Source organism: Rhinatrema bivittatum, chromosome 5 (genome assembly GCF_901001135.1).
Source record: "Rhinatrema bivittatum chromosome 5, aRhiBiv1.1, whole genome shotgun sequence".
Lineage (NCBI taxonomy): Eukaryota > Metazoa > Chordata > Amphibia > Gymnophiona > Rhinatrematidae > Rhinatrema > Rhinatrema bivittatum.
The window spans coordinates 251,694,780-251,708,872 of NC_042619.1; the positions used below are offsets into that span (position 1 = coordinate 251,694,780).

General features: G+C 47.2%; 2 protein-coding genes across 4 annotated transcripts in view; one reads left to right on the forward strand and one right to left on the reverse strand.

Annotated features, from left to right (window-relative positions):
- Positions 1–14,093, reverse strand: part of POLR3D (RNA polymerase III subunit D) — a 79,678-nt gene that overhangs the window by 55,723 nt on the left and 9,862 nt on the right. The gene's annotated exons all lie outside the window — the stretch shown is intronic.
- PHYHIP (phytanoyl-CoA 2-hydroxylase interacting protein) overlaps positions 7,750–14,093 on the forward strand; it is a 32,598-nt gene continuing 26,254 nt past the window's right edge. The window contains exon 1 of one of the 2 annotated variants that reach the window (XM_029603811.1): positions 7,750–7,977. The gene's annotated coding sequence lies outside the window, so the exon portion shown is untranslated. Of the gene's footprint in view, positions 7,978–9,382; positions 9,474–14,093 lie in introns of those variants that run through there. The other variant, XM_029603810.1, reaches the window with a different exon arrangement.

Sequence of the window (14,093 nt, forward strand, 5' to 3'; positions counted from 1 at the left end):
TGAACTATACAAGTAGGCGGGACCATGGTATCCCTTATCTGATGGAACCTGCTGTGTAAGCCTCAGACCACATTGAGATTTCAACCAACAGGGGAAGTTAAAGCCTCCTTCGGGGACCATCCAGTGATACTCATCTGTCCCCTCCAAGAAGAATGGAGACTACATCTTCCCATAGTCGAACGAACCATCGAACATCGATATGAAAACAACACCCCCCTCAACATAAACGAAGACAACTGATGGATAGCGTGCCTAAAGTATGGTCCGAGCAGAACCCGGGAGGAATAGCTATCGACGCTACCCCCATATGGATAGAGATGAAACAGAATGCACAGGTGATTAATCAACCTCAATACCCCATTCCATATATGGCCAGACAAGGAATCCAGATACACCTGCAACGACTGTATGATTTGGGCATTCTTCGGCGAATCCGATCTGCTTGGAACACCCCTTTGTTGCCAGTAAAGAAGCCTGGATCTAATGACTATCGACCAGTACAAGACTTAAGAAAAGTGAATAGTCAAGTAGAAGATCTAGTAGCCCTCGTGCCAAATCCATATTCAATCCTTGCCCAAGTCTCTCCTGCATCGAAGTGGTACAGTGTCATTGATCTCAAAGATGCCTTCTTCTCCGTCCCGGTGGCGGAGGAATGTCAAAAGATTGTTGCTTTCACATGGGAAAATGCAGATACTGGAGTAAAGCAGCAGTACACATGGACTCGGTTGCCTAAAGGGTTTAGGCACTCACCTACGCTGTTCGGTGAGCAACTGGCAAAAGACTTAAAGATGTATCAAGTAAAGTATGGGCCAGTCATACAATACGTGGATGACCTTCTGTTGTTTCGAGAGACGTACCTCGAATGTGCGGTATCCACTCTTCAGCTGCTAAAGATGTTGTACTCAAAAGGGTATCGTGCAAGTAAAAAGAAAGCTCAAATCTGTGAATTGGAAGTAGAGTATTTAGGCTTCCAAATACGTGGAGGAACCCGATGTCTGGGGATTTCTCGCACCAGTTCTATAAGAGATCAACCTGTACCCACTTGCAAGAAAGAGCTCCGGGCGTTCCTTGGAGCTGCAGGATACTGTAGGCTGTGGATTGCTAACTATGCTGTTATGGCCCAACCCCTATACGACAAGCTGCGGGGTAAAGAGGCAGAATCTCAACCCTTCCAATGGGAAGGAAACGAACTGGCAAGCTTACGTCAACTAAAAGAAGCCTTAATTGAACCACCTGCTTTAGGATTGCCAGATGTAATGAAACCATTCCATCTATTCGTCGATGAAAAGAAAGGAATGGCCATTGGGGTATTGACTCAAACTCTAGAATCATAGGAACGACCTGTTGCATATCTGTCAAAAGGAATGGACAATGTTGCAAAAGGATGGCCAGGTTGTCTTCGAAGCATTGCGGCTGCATGCTTACTAATTCCAGAAGCAGTCAAATTAACTTTTGGTCAAACTCTGAATGTAACAACTCCCCACACCATTCAAGGACTGCTAGAGACCCATGGACCAAAATGGATGACTAATTCACGTCTCGTCAAGTATTAAGCCTTACTATGTGAAACTCCTGAAATTCAAATACAAGACAGCAAAAACTTGAACCCGGCCACTCTTATGCCGGCACCTGAACCAGTTGCCCATGATTGTGAAGAAGTCATGGCTACAATACATTCCAGTAGACCAGACCTGAGGGATCAACCCTGGCAAGGAGCTTGGACTTTATTCACTGATGGGAGCAGCCAAATCATTCATGAGATACGTTCTGCTGGATATGCTGTTGTATCCGAAGATGAAATCGTTGAGGCTCAACCTCTTCCCCCAGGAACGTCTGCACAAAAAGCTGAACTAATTGCCCTTACTCGAGCTCTGCAGTTGGCAGAAGGACAAACTGTAAATATCTATACAGACTCTAAATATGCCTTCCTTACAATTCAAGTGCATGGAGCATTATAGAGGGAAAACAATTGAACAATGCATCAGAAGTACGTGAATTACTAGACGCAGTTTGGCTACCTCGCAAGGTGGCTGTAATGCATTACAAAGCACATACCAGGAAATCAAACCCTATTGTCAAGGAAATCAGAGAGCAGATGAAGCAGCAAAAAGGGGCAACTCGGGAACCCTTCCAAGCAGTATTAATTGCATCGAATCATCAGGCTTCAGGCAGTCCTGGAGCTCATCACCAACGACTGCTTTCGCTCTTAAACTCTGGGCAAAACAAAATACCAAAATTATGACTGCAGTGTACCAGAATAGATTGGTTTTAGATTATCCTCTGGCCCAGGAAGGAGGGTTTGTGGAACATTTAACCTCTCCAATTGTTGTTTACAGGTAGATGACCAAAACAAGGTTATCCAAGACATCACTGATCGCATGGTCAAGATGGCACACGTCCCTGTCCAGCAATGGAATAGTGCTTGGGACTGGACCAATGGATTCCGTGGTTGGTTTTCCATGATCGGTGGATTTAAGAGCTTGTTTGTTATCCCAGCCAGTTTAATTCTGTTTTGTTTTTTAGGACCCTGAATTATTCCTTTCTTGCTCAAACCGCCTTCGTCGGGTGATGAAGGACATTGCTGAACGCAAAACAGCCACGCAGCTTCTGTCACTGTACATTAACCATCCTCATGTTTTATCCTGGGCCATCTTCCCATACATGACAAGTTCGGGCTACAAAGGGGGGTGGAGCCATTAGGGCCCATCCGTCTCAAACCCGTGAAGAAACCATCGGACTGTTTGGGAAATTAGGGCCCCCTGAGAACTCAAATTGCTAATTTTTCTTGTTTCTGTTTCTTTCAGCTCCACAGTTGCGTTGTGATGGTGTGATACTTTTCATAAAGAATGATAAGTATCAAAGGGGGGAATGAAGGGGTCTGAACGCTTCAACCTGACAAAGGACTTCATGTACCAGAATTCCCTGCTTCATGACGGGTTTACTTACAGTCTGCAATACAGCTGTAATTAGGACATTGAGAAACTCTCTGTCAGCACATTGCACATTTTCATTTTTTGGCTTCGCTGTTCTTATTCTCTGATAAGCTTTCACTGCTGTAACCTAGAATAGAACAATGGATGTATTATGTGAAGGGCTGTATTACTGCAGACTCGCGAATTCCTTTCCAGAACTGCAAGTCCCAGCAGCCTCTCCTGCAGAACATGGGAGAAGTTTCACGAAAGTTCCAGGGTGTCTAGGGAGGGGGTCAGTAGCCCCTTCAGCCGGAATATGCTTGCTCAGCAATGCTTAGAACGCATGTGTAAAAGATAAGAACTGTAAAGTGCATAAGAGTCTGCTCCTGGAGGGGAGGGGCATGCAGTTGTACTGAGCCTTTGTCTTAGCTGCATCTTGCTGGCAATAAAAGTCTATCTTTACGGATCAGTTGTCTGGACCTCCTTACTGACTAAAAAAGAGACGGTTACACTATAATAGGACACAGGAGGGGGTCTGGCCATATTCTTTAAATCCCACTTGAAATTTACCCTGGTAGATGTCTCCACACCTGCCCCATTTGAGTTGCTATGTCTAAAATCTAAACACATTACCTTCCCTCCTCTCTGTTGAAGGTATATGTTCCACATTGTACCCCACTCTGAACGTAGGAAGGGCAGGTAATAAATGCATTTAAATAAATAAAATAAATACTTGCTAACTTCATGGAATGCTCCCTAGACCTTCTATTATCTGAGACAGTAAATAACTGATTTACATTAACTTTTTCAAGTCATGATTTTGTAGACCTCTATCATATCCTCCCTCAGTTGCTCTTCTCCAAACTGAACAACCCTAACTTCCTTAGCCTTACCTCATAGGGCAGCTGTTCCATGCCACATCATTTTGGTCACCCTTCTCTCACTTTCTCCAGTGCAACTATATCTTTTTTGAGATGCGGCGACCAGAATTGCACACAGTATTCAAGATGTGGTCTCACCATGGAGTGATACAGAGGCATTAAGACATTCATCATTTTATTTGCCATTCCCTTCTTAATAATTCCTAATATTCTGTTTGGCTTTTTTGTTCGCCACAGCACACTGAGCTGACAATTTCAATGTATTATCCACTCTGACACCTAGATCTCTTTCCTGGGTGGTAACTCCTAAGATGGAACCTGTCATTGTGTAACTACAAGGATTATTTTTCCCTATATGCATCACTTTGCACTTGACCACGTTAAATTTCATCTGCCATTTGGAAGCCCATTCTTCCAGTCATGCAAGGTCCTCTTGCAATTTATCACAATTTGATTGAGATTTAACTACTCTGCATAATTTTGTGTCACTCGCAAAGTTGATCACCTCACTCGTCTTACCCCTTTCCAGATCATTTATAAATATATTAAAAAGCACCGGTCCAAGTACAGATCCCTGAGGCACTCCACTGTTTACCTTTTTCCACTGTGAAAACAGAACATTTAATCCTACTCTCTGATTCCTGTGTTTTAACAAGCTTGCAGTCCACAAAAGGACATTGCTTCCTATCCCATGACTTTTTAGTTTTCTTAGAAGCCTCTCATGCAGAACTTTGTAGAACGCCTTCTGAAAATCAAAATACACCTCATCTACCGGTTCATCTTTATTATAGGATGGTGTCCACAGTCACCTAAAGCAGAATAAAGTATCCCCAAGACAGATATACCACTGCACTGAATCAGCATTTCCTGGCCGGCTCACAACCCCTGCCCCACTATCAGAACAGAGTCCACTGAAGCAGTATAGTGAGAAATGTATTTATTTAGATTTTTATATTCCTTTGGCACATCAAAGTGGATTATACTCAGGTACTAGAGGTATTTCCCTATCCCCAGAGGGCTTATAATCTAATTTTGTACCTGAGGCAACGGAGGGTAAAGTGATTTGCCCACTGTTACAGAGATCAACAGTGGGATTTGAACCCTGGTTTCCCTCAGTCATATCCTACTGCTCTAATCACTAGGCTAGAAATCATATCCCTTACTGCTGAAGATCTGATATCTTTGTGGTTCTGCCTCCTTAGTGCTTGCACCATGAACAGAGCAGGTTCAAAACTTGTGGGCCAGCACTTTCTGGCTATTGATCTCATGCATTGTGGCAAAAGAATCCTTTTTATTTATTCACATTCAAGAAAATTAAACAATAAAATAAAGTTCCTGACAATCATCAATAGTATAAAGAACTTTAGGGGCAGATTTTCAAAGGGTTACACACGTATATTACGTGTGTAACCCCAAAAACCTGCTCCTGCACGCGCCGAGCCTATTTTCCATAGGCTCGGCGACGCGCACAAGCCCCAGGACGTGCGTATGTCCCGGGGCTTGAAAAAAGGGGTGGGGAGTGGTTGGTCTGGTGCGGGGCATGGGCGTGGCCAGAGGCCTCTGAAGGCCTGCTAGACCGGGGAATCGCGCGCCGGCACACGCAACCTACGCCTGCCCAAAGGCAGGCGCAACTTAAATAATAAAAATGGGGGGATTTAGGTAGGGCTGGGGGGTGGGTTAGATAGGGGAAGGGAAGGGAAGTTGCGGGGGGCGAAAGGAAAGTTCCCTCCGAGGCCTCGGAGGGAACGGGGAAAGCCATCGGGGCTCCCCTAGGGCTCGGCACGTGCAAGGTACACAAGTGTGCACCCCCCTTGTGCGTGCCGACCCCAGATTTTATAACTTGCGTGTGGCTGCGTGCGCATGTTATAAAATCGGGCATAGATTTTTGCACTCTACCCGGCGCCGGGTTGCGGGCACAAATCTACGCCCGCACGTAGGTTAGAAAACCTGGCCCACATAGTTCATAGAAACATGACGGCAGAAAAAGACCATATAGTCTATCCAGTCTGCCCATCCACATCAACCGCTCAGCTTTACAATCTCTACCACTCCATCTGCGTTTATCCCTTGCTTTCTTGAATTCAGATAACTGTTCTTGTCTCCACCATCGTCATGGAGAGGCTGTTACATGCACCCACTACCCTCTCTATAAATAAATATTTCCTTAGATTACTCCTGAATCTACCTCCATTCACCCTTTTCCCATAGTCTCTCATTCTAGAGCCGCTTTTCCATTGAAAAGATGATCACCCTCTGTGCATGGAGTACTTGGGTGTATTTAAATGTCTTTAACATATCTCCCCTTTCTCACCTCTCCTGTAGGGTATACGTTTAGATCTTTTAAGTCTGTCCCCATGCACTTTAGAATGAAGAGCCCTGATCATTTCAATAATCACTGTCTGAACTGACTCCATCCTGTTTATATCCTTTTGAAGGTATGGTCTCCAGAATTGTACACAGTATTCCAAATGAGGTCTCACCAGGGACCTACACAAGAACAATATCACCTCCCTTTTTCTGCTGACCATTCCTTTCCCTATGCAGCCAAGCATCTATCTGGTTTTTGTCGTTGCCCTACCCACCTGTTTGGTCACCTTAGGGTCATCATCAGATACAGTCACCACTTCTTTCATGCTTACAAATAGTTGTAGCATAGTACAAAATATTGACTATTTAATGTAGCACATTCTGTTTACACAATGAAATGAATCCCCTCCTGAAAACAATAGCTTACCCTTACCTGCTTAGACACATTGACTTGAGAAGAACTCCACTTTCCAGGGCACACCCTACCATTATTGACGGGTTAATCACTTGTGACTCAGCCTTCACAAGCACAGACAGCTTTGAAAGATTTTATTATAAGATCTATAAAGCAATTCATAAAGTTATAAATAAATAAAATAAGGGGTAGAAAGTAAGTTAAAGTGGAATTCCCCTTGCTAGCATGAAGCAAACTCTAACCTGCTTTATTAATTCTACACTGGTCAGTATTTGCATGTATACCAGATTTGTTATCAAATAATATGGAAACATCATATATTGAAAGCTGATTTTGCTCTATTACTCTTCAGTTTGCTGAAAAAGCTTGGGAAACCTCATAACTTTTTTACGTCTCACTTTAAAAACAGCCGTTACACTGCCTTTTGCCGCGTTAATTGCTTAACACTGCCTTTTGTTGTATGTGTTGGCTTTATTTTTAAGTGTATATTACAGCCCATAAATTGGCGTGGAGCTGTATAATTTTTAATCATTGGTTTCCAAGCTATAACATTGAAACTGAAGCAAAGATGTTGAATTTTTTAGTTTTTTTTAACCATTTTTGACTTAAGACACTAGCGGTTTTGAAGTGCTGGTTTCTTCTCAAATGATAAGTGCTAGTGTCTTAATCAAGTCAAAAATGTTTTAAAAAAATGGTTAAAAAAACTAAAAAAAAAAAAAACTAAAAAATTCAACATCTTTGCTTCAGTTTCAATGTTATAGCTTGGAAACCAATGATTAAAAATTATACAGCTCCACGCCAATTTGTGGGCTGTAATATACACTTAAAAATAAAGCCAACACATACAACAAAAGGCAGTGTTAAGCAATTAACGCGGCAAAAGGCAGTGTAACGGCTGTTTTTAAAGTGAGACATTAAAAAACGTTCTGAGGTTTCCCAAGCTTTTTCAGCAAACTGAAGAGTAATAGAGCAATATCAGCTTTCAATATATGATGTTTCCATATTATTTGATATAGAAGTACACATCATATCATTGCAGTTTACAATATTCGAGTACCAGATTTGTTAAGCAGCATGGATATTAAATGCTGCTGCTGCTGCTGATTTCAGCTCTCTGGGATGCTGTTGGGCAGGCCCTCACACACCATTGGTGGTGCCCTTGTACTTTTTTTCAGTTGCTCCTGTTCTTTCTTTCTTTCTTTCTTTTTTCTGCATCGTATAGCATTGGGAATGGAATTCACAGCTGCAGTGAGGAGCACGTGAAGCAGCTGGGAATGACCACAGCACTGGCAAAGAAGTACCTCTCTTTCAAAGGAGGTTTTATTTCTGCTCTCCGCTGAAGGTTCCACTTCAGGTCTTGCTTCTTCCTTCCCTCATCAGACTAAAGCCTGCTCCCGCGCTCGAGGCATCGAGTACGACCTTGGAATCCTTCTCCAGCATCAGCCTCTCATCGAGGAGCCAGGTAAGGCCTCCTCTGCTTAGAGCGCTCAGATCTGCAGAACCCGCTGAACTGACAGATCCACATTATATCTCTCTAACAGTGAGATGCTGGGAGCCACTGTGCATGTACTGGAAGGGCACCCAAGGAGCAGAAATATCCAGGAGAGGGGAGTAGCTGACCTGTCTGTTTGTACCCAAAGGAGGGGTCTGCCTTAGGACTTCAGAGGATGCCCGAAATTCCCCTAGGATGGGGTCATTTCCAGTGCTAAAGAGAACTCAATCCTCTTAATAATCTGTTACTTGTGCACGCCTGGCATTGCAGAGGATTATATCCTCATCATGTTGGGAGATGAAACAGTGAGTGTGCACATGTGTGAAAAGGTATGATTGTTCATATGTCTGCTTGGGTGCAGTTGTTCACATTTGGCTCATATGTAAAGCGTGGGTGTGTATCAGGAGCTGTGTGCTTATAGTAGTATATATATATTTCTTGAAGTATTAAACCTAGAATATATATGGGAATAGAAGAGCATATGTGGGTGTACCTGTGCAGAAATGATGCTTTATTTGCATAATTCTAAATGGGAGCAGCTTATATGACTGCTGTTTGTACATGTGAATATGAGTAACAGTTGAAGACACTGGAAAGAAGGGGGAAAGCTCATTGTAGAGGGTACTTGCAGGGCAGGAGTGAGGTGCACTGAAAATATCAGAGCGTATTGCAAGGCAGGATTGAGGTGCATTGGTAGAGCTGTGTGGGGACTCATTAATAAAATATCAGAGTATACTGCAGGGCAGGTGTGAGGTGCATTGCCAGAGCTGTGTGTGTGACTCTCAGTATTGGAATATTGAGGGGGGGGGGGGGGGGTGATGCAAGGCAGGAGTAAGGTGCATTGAAAATATCGGAGCGTATTGCAAGGCAGGAGTGAGGTGCATTGCTAGAGCTGTGTGGGGTCTCATTACTAAAATAGAGTATACCGCAGGCCAGGACTGAGGTGTATTGGTTGAGCTATGAGCAGGCTTTAGTGCTAGAAGAACAGGGTTTAGTAGGGCAGGAGTGAGGTGCATTGGCAGAGTTGTGTGTTGGGGTCTCAGTACTGGACTCTCAAGGAGTACTGCAGGACAGGAGTGGGGTACATTGATAGAGCTGTGTGTGAGGCTGTCAACATGAGAATATCAAGGGGTACTGTGGGCAGGAGTGGGATGCATTGGTAGAGCTGTGTGGGAGGATTTCAGTACTGGAATATTGGGGTGCAGCAGGGTACAGTGAGGTGTACTGATAAACCTGGGTATGGGGGGGGAAGGGCGAGTGCTCTGATGTCCATATTATTGCGATTTTTTTTTCCTTCTGGTGCAGTAACTGTAGCTTTGCTATTACACAGTTAAATCCTGATGCATCATGCTTTGAATAAGGTGTTGTGTGGGCTGCTCGTTCTGAGGCTCTAGATAAAAGCTTCCACTTCCTAGATACAAAAGAATTCATCAAGAGAAAAGCAGAAAAGCAAGAAGCAAAAAGTGGTGAGTAAGGCAACCCTGCGGTAACTAGACTCTGCACCTGGGCTTCTGTCGCTTAAATACTGGAAAATGGGAATTGGGGAAACAGAGGGGTGGAAGGAACAGGGTAGGATGAGGACTGGGAGGTTGCGAGAGGGTAAGGAAGGAATGAGGGTGACAAGTGGAAAGAAGGTACAGTGTACATGTGTGAGTGTCAGAGAAAGACTGTGTATGCTAATGAATGTGTGCAGATGATTGTGTATCAGTGAGAAAGCGTGGAGTTTGTGTGTGTGTGTGTGTGTATGGGAGGGACGATGACAGAAGATTGACAGAGAGTGTGTTAGAGATGGAATATGTGTGGGAGATGTGTGTGTACGTTTTGGTGTAATTGGGACAAGCTGAGCCAGTGCTGGTTTTAGCCCTTGTGTATCTGCGGACTAATTTTTTGCTTTAAGATATCGGTACTCTGCATGCAGTGACATGGAGCTGGCTGCTAAACATAGGGCGTAGGCGAGTTCATGTGTGTGCATATGAGTCTGCAGGAGGGCAGAGCATACAATTTGATTCTCTGACTCACTAATGAGGGGTAGACTATAAGTTTTCGTCTAATAGGTGAAATTATATGAATGTGATAAAACGGTACTAGAGTAGTGACCGCTGACCATGAGGCTGAACTAAGGCTAGAAAACTGGGATTGGAGGGTCTTGGAGAGATAGAGAAATTGAGAGGATGTATGTGAGGGAGAGAAGAGAGATGCAAACAAAGAGATTTCTTTTCCGGATGAAAGAAATCAAATTCCCAAAGCCAGATTCTGGGACAGTCTGAGGGCAGATTCAGATTCTGAAGCAATGTAAGGGGCCACTTTAGCAAAACCTATGCTGCAGCTTGAGAGGAAGGTTGCTTTACAGCCCAAGGGTGCATATTCTGCCATAGCCTAATGGCAGGTCCTTCACAGCTTGAGGAGAAAGTACTGCAGTCTGAGGGGAAGATTCTGCAAAGCCCGAGGAAAAAGTAATGCTGCAGCCTGAGGGGAAGATACTGATGCAGCCTGAGGGAAAAGTTCTGCAGCACCTGAGGAGAAGGTACCACCACAGCCCGAAGAGCAGGTTCTGCAGCACCTGAAGAGAAGGTACTGCCGCAGCCCGAAGGGCAGGTTCTGCACCTCCTGAGGAGAAGGTACTGCTGCAGCCCAAAGGGCAGGTTCTGTACCTCCTGAGGAGAAGGTACTGCTGCAGCCCAAAGGGCAGGTTCTGTACCTCCTGAGGAGAAGGTACTGCCGCAGCCCAAAGGGCAGGTTCTGCACCTCTTGAGGAGAAGGTACTGCTGCAGCCCAAAGGGCAGGTTCTGTACCTCCTGAGGAGAAGGTACTGCTGCAGCCCGAAGGGCAGGTTCTGCACCTCTTGAGGAGAAGGTACTGCCGCAGCCCAAAGGGCAGGTTCTGTACCTCCTGAGGAGAAGGTACTGCTGCAGCCCGAAGGGCAGGTTCTGCACCTCTTGAGGAGAAGGTACTGCTGCAGCCCGAAGGGCAGGTTCTGCACCTCTTGAGGAGAAGGTACTGCTGCAGCCCAAAGGGCAGGTTCTGTACCTCCTGAGGAGAAGGTACTGCCGCAGCCCGAAGGGCATGTTCTGTACCTCCTGAGGAGAAGGTACTGCTGCAGCCCAAAGGGCAGGTTCTGTACCTCCTGAGGAGAAGGTACTGCCGCAGCCCGAAGGGCATGTTCTTCAGTGCCTGAGGAGAAGGTACTGCCGCAGCCCAAAGGGCAGGTTCTGTACCTCCTGAGGAGAAGGTACTGCCGCAGCCCAAAGGGCAGGTTCTGTACCTCCTGAGGAGAAGGTACTGCCGCAGCCCAAAGGGCATGTTCTTCAGTGCCTGAGGAGAAGGTACTGCCGCAGCCCAAAGGGCATGTTCTTCAGTGCCTGAGGAGAAGGTACTTGCCGCAGCCCCAAAGGGCATGTTCTTCAGTGCCTCTGAGGAGAAGTACTGCCGCAGCCCAAAGGGCATGTTCTTCAGTGCCTGAGGAGAAGGTACTGCCGCAGCCCAAAGGGCAGGTTCTTCAGTGCCTGAGGAGAAGGTACTGCCGCAGCCCAAAGGGCATGTTCTTCAGTGCCTGAGGAGAAGGTACTTGCTGCAGCCCAAAGGAGGCAGGTTCTTCAGTGCCTGAGGAGAAGGTACTGCTGCAGCCCAAAGGGCATGTTCTTCATGTGCCTGAGGAGAAGGTACTGCTGCAGCCCAAAGGGCAGGTTCTCAGTGCCTGAGGAGAAGGTTATGCTGCCGCCCAAAGGGCATGTTCTTCAGTGCCTGAGGAGAAGGTATGCCGCAGCCCAAAGGGCATGTTCTTCAGTGCCTGAGGAGAAGGTACTGCTGCAGCCCAAAGGGCATGTTCTTCAGTGCCTGAGGAGAAGGTACTGCCGCAGCCCAAAGGGCATGTTCTTCAGTGCCTGAGGAGAAGGTACTGCTGCAGCCCAAAGGGCATGTTCTTCAGTGCCTGAGGAGAAGGTACTGCTGCAGCCCAAAGGGCATGTTCTTCAGTGCCTGAGGAGAAGGTACTGCTGCAGCCCAAAGGGCAGGTTCTTCAGTGCCTGAGGAGAAGGTACTGCTGCAGCCCAAAGGGCATGTTCTTCAGTGCCTGAGGAGAAGGTACTGCTGCAGCCCAAAGGGCATGTTCTTCAGTGCCTGAGGAGAAGGTACTGCCGCAGCCCAAAGGGCATGTTCTTCAGTGCCTGAGGAGAAGGTACTGCTGCAGCCCAAAGGGCATGTTCTTCAGTGCCTGAGGAGAAGGTACTGCTGCAGCCCAAAGGGCAGGTTCTTCAGTGCCTGAGGAGAAGGTACTGCTGCAGCCCAAAGGGCATGTTCTTCAGTGCCTGAGGAGAAGGTATTGCTGCAGCCCAAAGAGCATGTTCTTCAGTCCTGAGGAGAAGGTACTGCTGCAGCCCAAAGGGCATGTTCTTCAGTGCCTGAGGAGAAGGTACTGCCGCAGCCCAAAGGGCATGTTCTTCAGTGCCTGAGGAGAAGGTACTGCCGTAACCCGAAGGACAGGTTCTGCACCTCTTGAGGAGAAGGTACTGCTGTAACCCGAAGGGACAGGTTCTGCACCTCTTGAGGAGAAGGTACTGCTGCAGCCCGAAGGGCAGGTTCTGCACCTCTTGAGGAGAAGGTACTGCCTGCAGCCCAAAGGGCATGTTCTTCAGTGCCTGAGGAGAAGGTACTGCCGCAGCCCAAAGGGCATGTTCTTCAGTGCCTGAGGAGAAGGTACTGCCGCAGCCCAAAGGGCAGGTTCTTCAGTGCCTGAGGAGAAGGTACTGCCGCAGCCCAAAGGGCATGTTCTGCAGTGCCTGAGGAGAAGGTACTGCCGCAGCCCAAAGGGCAGGTTCTGCACCTCTTGAGGAGAAGGTACTGCCGCAGCCCAAAGGGCAGGTTCTGCACCTCTTGAGGAGAAGGTACTGCCGCAGCCCAAAGGGCAGGTTCTTCAGTGCCTGAGGAGAAGGTACTGCCGCAGCCCAAAGGGGCATGTTCTTCAGTGCCTGAGGAGAAGGTACTGCCTGACAGCCCGAAGGGCATGTTCTTCAGTGCCTGATGGAGAAGGTTACTGCCTGCAGCCCGAAAGGGCATGTTCTTCAGTGCCTCGAGGAGAAGGTTACTGCTGCCAGCCCAAAGGGCATGTTCTTCAGTGCCTGAGAGAGGTACTGCCTGGCAGCCCGAAGGGCATGTTCTTCAGTGCCTGAGGAAGAAGGTTACTGCCTGTAAGCCCGAAGACATGTTCTTCAGCCTGCCTTGAGGAGAAGGTACTGCCTAAGCCCGAAGGACAGGTTCTTCAGCCTGCCTTGAGGAAGGATTACTGCTGCCAGCCCGAAGGGCAGTTCTTCACAGTGCCTGAGGAGAAGGTACTGCCTGCAGCCCAAAGGGCATGTTCTTCAAGTGCCTGAGGAGAAGGTACTTGCCGGCAGCCCAAAGGGCATGTTCTTCAGTGCCTGAGGAGAAGGTACTGCTGCAGCCCAAAGGGCATGTTCTTCAGTGCCTGAGGAGAAGGTACTGCTGCAGCCCAAGGGCATGTTCTTCAGTGCCTGAGGAGAAGGTACTTGCTGCAGCCCAAAGGGCATGTTCTTCAGTGCCTGAGGAGAAGGTACTGCCTGCAGCCCAAAGGGCATGTTCTTCAGTGCCTGAGGAGAAGGTATTGCTGCAGCCCAAAGGGCATGTTCTTCAGTGCCTGAGGAGAAGGTACTGCCGCAGCCCAAAGGGCATGTTCTTCAGTGCCTGAGGAGAAGGTAGTGCTGCAGCCCAAAGGGCAGGTTCTTCAGTGCCTGAGGAGAAGGTACTGCTGCAGCCCAAAGAGCATGTTCTTCAGTGCCTGAGGAGAAGGTACTGCCGCAGCCCAAAGGGCAGGTTCTTCAGTGCCTGAGGAGAAGGTATTGCTGCAGCCCAAAGAGCATGTTCTTCAGTGCCTGAGGAGAAGGTACTGCCGCAGCCCAAAGGGCATGTTCTTCAGTGCCTGAGGAGAAGGTATTGCTGCAGCCCAAAGAGCATGTTCTTCAGTGCCTGAGGAGAAGGTACTGCTGCAGCCCAAAGGGCATGTTCTTCAGTGCCTGAGGAGAAGGTACTGCTGCAGCCCAAAGGGCAGGTTCTTCAGTGCCTGAGGAGAAGGTACT